Genomic DNA, 6,490 nt, shown 5'->3' on the forward strand with positions numbered 1-6,490 from the left:
CTGGTCAACCTGACATAACGTAGAATCACCTGGTAAGAAACTCTGAGAGGCTGTCTACACTGGAGTGGTTTTTAGTATGTCTGTGGTGGATTGTCTTAATTAATTTAATGTGGGAAGATCCAGCACACTATGGGCGGGATCATTCCCTGAACTAAGAGTAGAGAAACTGAACTAAGCATATGCAAGCAGGCAGCATGCATGACTGAAAATGTGATGTGAATTTCTGCCATTTTGACTTCTCCAAAATAATGGACTGTAAGCTTTCTCTCTAAAATAAACCCTTTCTATCAGAGCACTTTATTGTAGCAAAAGAAAGAAAACTAGAACATAAACTTAAAGAAGAAGTGCTCTGGGTTCACAGTTTGAAAGTGCAGTCTACCACTATGGAAGTCATGACCATGTGGCAAGTGATACATTGTATCTGCCATCAGGAAGCAAAAATACATCAAAACTGTGCTCACCTCACTTTCTTCTTTTTATCTGGTCTAAGAACCCAGCCCATGAAATGGTACTACATACAATTAAGGATGTATCTTTCCAACTCAGGTAACCCAACCTAGGAACTCCCTCACAGACAGCCCAGAGTTTTGTCTCCAAAGTAATTCTGGGTACCATTAAAATGACAAACAATATTAACCATGAAAACTAAATATATAAAACAAAGTTTAATGAATGAAAACTGCAAGAGAGAAGCACCAAGTCAGATATAAAAGCAAATCATCAAAGTAACGGCACATTTCTCAACAAAAACCCAAAAGCCAAATGGGCATAGGATGACACATTTCAACTTCTGAATGACCAACAATAACTGTCAACCCAGATTACTATATCCAGTGAAGCTATTCTCTATCACTGAAAGAGAAAGAAAAACTTTTCCATAATAATTACAAACTAAAAAAGAAATCCATAACAACTGAGCTAACACTACAGAAGATACCTGAATAAATCTTATACACCAAAGAGAAAAATGAACACATTCATGAGACTGTGGGGTGGAAAGGATGCACTAGAGTCTAAATAAGGTAATGAAGATAGGGAAAGCAGTAAATGGTACTAAAACAACAAAATGAGAAAAATAAATGTATACCTTTTAATAAAAACCCCAAATGCTAACATTCTACTTCCTCACCCAAAAGGTACAAACAGGATGGACTTTAAAAATCAATTTCCACTGGGCACAGGGACACACCCTTTATTTTGTAAACTTGAGAGGGAAAAGAAAGTGAACCTCTTGACTTCACGACCAACCTGATCTTCATAGGAGTTCCAGGACAGCCAACACTACATAGTGAGAAAAAAATTTTATAAACCAACCGACAAACTAAGATCCATTTAAGTATTGCCTGCAAGAAATATACCTCACTGGGAAAGCCAAACATAGCCTGGGGGGGGGGGGAAAAGGGGTGAAAAAAAAAACTAATAGCACTACAAAGTAAGCAGGTATAGCAATTCTAGTATCTGACAAGATAGATTTCAAATTAGGGATTTTCTTAAAAAGATCACTTTATACTAATTCAGAATGATCTATCAAGAGGACATTACAATTTTAGACATATGCTATGAATACTTATGCACCCAATTTCATAAAACAACTACTACTAGATGTAAGGTCACAGATTAATCCCAACACAATAATAGTGATTGATGTTAATAAGGCATTCTAAGTCTATAGTCAGGTCAGCCTGATAAAAACAAATATCTGAGTTTAGTGACATCATAGGTCAAAAACAGGTATCTCAGAAGCTTTCTATCATCCCACAGAACTTTCTCTAAAATAGACCATACAAAGCAAATCTTAACAAACACCAAAAAAGTAAAAAACAAAAACCTTTCTTGTATTCTATCTGACCACATGGAATAAAACTAGAATCAAAAGCAACAGAAACAGAACATTCACAACCTCATGGAGATTAAATAACACACTATTAAATGAGGAATGGCTCATTAAAGAAGTCAAGAAGGAAACTAAGGGCCAGGGAGAAAATTCAGCTGGTAAAGTGCCTGCCATTCAAGCACAATGACCTGAGTTTGGATACACAGAACACATTTAAGCTGGGCATGGACGTCTGTATAATCCCAGCCAGGCTACAGACCTTCTCAAAGGAGAGACTGACTAAACAAGAGATCACGGTGGAAGGACAACTTGTCCTTTGACTTCAAGTGTGTGTGTGTGTGTGTGTGTGTGTGTGTGTGTGTGTGTGTGTAAAACACTATGGTCCTAATGTTACTTTAAATGCCTCTGCAGAAAAAAGACTAGAAAGACATGTCAATATGTTAGCAAGAAGTATATCTCTAAAAAATCATGTTTAATTTCTTTAAATTTCTTGTTTTTTTTTTCATATCTACTGATGTTTCTATAATCAATATGCATTGTTGGAGGTACCCCGCTGGTTGAGGTTGCAGTTCTTGCCTGGACCAGATAGCCATTCTGAGCTCAGCACTAAGGACAGAACTACTTCCCCTTAGTGGGGTCCCTTACTCTCTGCCTGACTTCATCTGGAGAATGTCTTTAGACACAGATTCCCCTATCCACACTTGACATACGACCTCTGACACAGCTCCCTGCCAGCTCTCCCCTCCCTGTGCCCATATGTTAATTAGGTAAGGACATGGTATTCTTATGATAGGAGCGTTAAAGTGCCTAGTTCCAACCAATTATGTACACCTGTTCTTGGAGCCCCTCCCACCCACTCCCCTAGGTATCTATAACCTTTGTTCTTGGAATTCAAGTTGAACTAGCCAGGGTGTGTTCACAGCCATTCCAGGCATACTTCTTGTCTCCTGCCTCTCCTGACTCTGTGGGCTACTGGGAAGCAGTCCCCAGGCAGGAGGAGAATGAACAATTTATCTTACATAATCAGAAAAATGAATACAGATAAATAAACATCAAATGAATTCACCATACTAAACTCACACTATAGAGAAGACTGAAATACATTACATTTTGGAGAAACTTCAACCAAAATAGACAAAATCTCTTCATTGTGCTTTTAAAGGTGGAAAAATCACTAATTCAAAACACAGAATTCCCTAAAGATGCTGAACAAAAGGTAATGGGGAAAAGTTAAATTACATTGCAATTAACTGATGTAAGATTTCCTAGTCACTGTTGTGATTACTTCAATTCAAAGTGAAATGAATTGCTCAGGCTCCCGCCCAAAATCAGTCATTTGAACTCAGTGCTAAGCAGTAAATCCCTAACAGGCTCAGGAAAGAAAAGAGTCAAGCACAAATATATATTCACAATGTCATGTGCCTAATAACCATATATTAGACTCACAGCCTGCCTTTTAAAACAGCCTCAAGGTTAAAAAAATAAATAAACTCTTTACCAGTTCAGACTCCTAATGAAATATATGCTAGATCCTGATGATACAAACATGAAGAACATTCCTTGACCAAAAGCTACTAAGTCTAAGGCAAAGAAATGCAATTAAGCATATTATAAAGGAGTAAGGGATTTATCAGAAGCAGCACTTACATCAGGCAGAGCTGTGAAAAGGCACCAAAGAGATAACATTTGAGCTCTTTCAGTTGGCATTCCCCAAGTAGAAAAAAGTAGTCATAGAATCTTGGTCATATTTATACCCTGAGCAAAGCAAAAAGGTCTTTTTTGAAATTTCTGAAAAATTAAGATGTTTCTCAATAGGAGTACACCAAGAACAGAGGTGTATTATAGTCAACAAACACCTGAGATAATTTATCTTGTAGGTGCAGGTAGGGTGGAAGACACCCAGAGGCCCCTGCCCCAGGATGGTTTGTGTACTATGAAGAGAAATGGAACTAAAGACAGAAGAGTGGGGGGAAAATAAAAAACTTAAATTTAATTTTTAAAAAAAGGCCTGATGTGAGGAACCCGCACTGCCACCTGATGGCAAAGTCCAGCCCATCTATGTTGACGCCCACAGCCCATGTTAACACCAACCACCAGCCCTCAGGCTGTGACCACAGGAGAGACGGCCCTGCTGCTCACCACCTGAGACAGGCAGGAGAGCTGCCCTACCCCTCACCAGGGTGGTGTAGGAGAGCAGGCTGCGCCCCTTGCCACCCCCACTCCACGCCAGAGAGCTGGCCAGCCCCCAGGACACATGAGTGGAAGAGCTGGCCCCATCCCTCAGCAGATGTGGCACTAGGCTTGACTGGCCCTGTCCCTCCAGGGCAGTGCTGGAGACCTGGCTCTGCCGGCACAGGCCAAGGAGAACAAGAAGGCCAACCAACTCAGCTCCCCCAGGGGCACAGATCCTGGGCTTTGACTTGACCAATCACAACATCTACCCCATCTATGAACTGCTAGAGCTCATGAAGAGATTGGTCCTGCAGAACCAAAGCTTCAGGATCTCCATGACACAGGCTAACAACAGAATATCCAAGAGGAGTCCTAGGAATGATCCAGTATTGTAGCAGAAGCCAAAGGCCTGGAACCAGACCAATGACTCATTGAAAAGAACATTTTCAAGTAAAGCTGTTTGGGCAAAAGGATACACTGTGTGACACACTATGACACATCACAGCTTCCAAGGAAAGATTCTGTTTTGTTTTGTTTTGGGGGGAGGGAAGAAGGCTGCAAGAGTGGAGAGCGAAGATGGAGAAACAGGGAAATGGGTGCGACTGGGGTGCATGATGTGAAATTCACAAACAGAAAAGTTTTATTTTAACTCACAATCTTACAATATTCAGCCCATGACTGGGTAGATGAAACTAGTGCTCTCAGGAATCAGGAACACATAGCACAGCAGATTTACTCAAGCCAGGAAGAAATGAAGCAGGCGCTAAGTTCTCACTATTCTTTCCAAGGACACACCACCAATAGCCAGAGGACTACTCACAAAGCCTTGCTTCTATCATTCACCAATAGCCCAAGCCAGGGCTATCGTTAACACACAGGCCCTGGAAACAGGGGCATTCCAAGTCCAAACTAAAGCCATTTGGAATTTGGAAAGCATGTAAGAAACAAAAGAAAATTTTAGCATTAAATTTCCTCCTATGTAGGAAGATGAAAACAGGACTAACCTCTTTCAAATACTAACGTTTCTTTCATATGCCCCGTAACTAAAAGTAGATCCACACAATCTTCTCAAACACATCTTTCTTCCAGGTTAAAACATCTTGCACAGACCATAATCTGAAACCTGCCCTAACCCCAAGCACTATTAGGTTCACAAAGGTGGCATAATAGTTAGCACTGTCAAGAAATTGTCATCCAGATAATTTGCATTCAAATGTAACACAGCAAAAAATAAAATTTTATAAACTAAATACCTCTCTCTGGTGTTTATTGAAAATTAAATATTGACTTTTTTTTCATTTGCCTTAATAGTATGACATACTCCTTTTTTGATTTTTATTTTTTAATACTAATCACAGGTTATTTACTTTGTATCCCAGCTGTAGCCCTCTCCTTCATTCCCTCCCAATCCCACCCTCCCTCCTGCCTTTTGGCTAAGATCAAGTGTAGTATCTGTTCTTATCAGTTAAATTTTTAATTTTTTTATTACCTGCAAAAAGACAAGCCACTTGGATAACAAAGTCTTAACTGATAGATAAATGATCAAGGAAAGATGTGCATAATCACAAACTTAAGCTTCAGAAATATTTGAGAAGTTGTACTGATAAGCCATATAAAATGTGATCAAATAAATATTTTAAAAGAACATGTTGTTATATATTAAAATTGGCTACATAATGTTTATTATTAGCCCTATATCAATTTTAATATACAACAACAAATGGCACCCAACTAATTTTATGTATCCATAGCCTTTAACTCATACTTTATCATAGTTTGGCAGGAGGAATAAACTCCCAGGAAGACAACCCAAGTTTAAATTCTAAAAACTCCCCGGTCAAAAACTGTCCCCTACATGACTTTTTAAGAGAAACTCTTAAACATGCCCACAAACAAAAGACAGCTTACTGCAGACAGACAGGAGACAAATGGAGCAGACTTAACAAATCATAGCTGGCGGCCACCATGGGGAAACATAAGCCATTTTCAAACTATTAAAAAAGAGGGGAAGGAATGACTCCTCAGCAAAGATGGTTTATTCCTCAACCCTTCCATGGTTGCACGCAGGCCAGCTTAGTGCACGTGCTGCCTCAGATACCACGGAAGCAGCTGCAAACCTACCAAACCGAAAGGCAATTACCACAGAGGGAGGATTTCTGATGAGCAGGCAGGAACGATCCCCATTAGCTCACACAGTGGCACCTGGGAACATCCAGGAGACAGCCTTGTTTGGGTCCACATGGGAAATCAAATGCAAGGAACTCAGACTAACACAAAATAAATAATTTATATTCTGAGTAACCTAACAGTTTTCTAGTGTGGAACTTCCACAGAAACTGAAAGGTAATTTAATCAGTGCTAAATAAATAGCACAAAATAATTAATTAATGCTCAGAACAGCCTACAGTTCACAGAAAATAACAGGAACTCTAACTAACACAAAATAATTCATTAATGCTTTTAACCCCACTGCTCGGGAAAGAG

General features: G+C 39.5%; 1 pseudogene; it reads left to right on the top strand.

The window, feature by feature from the left end:
- Positions 1-5,420: 5,420 nt before the first annotated feature.
- LOC129693220 (U2 spliceosomal RNA) lies at positions 5,421-5,531 on the top strand (annotated as a pseudogene).
- Positions 5,532-6,490: the final 959 nt, after the last annotated feature.

Source organism: Psammomys obesus, unplaced genomic scaffold (genome assembly GCF_907164565.1).
Source record: "Psammomys obesus unplaced genomic scaffold, mPsaObe1.curated_primary_1811, whole genome shotgun sequence".
NCBI classification, from domain to species: domain Eukaryota; kingdom Metazoa; phylum Chordata; class Mammalia; order Rodentia; family Muridae; genus Psammomys; species Psammomys obesus.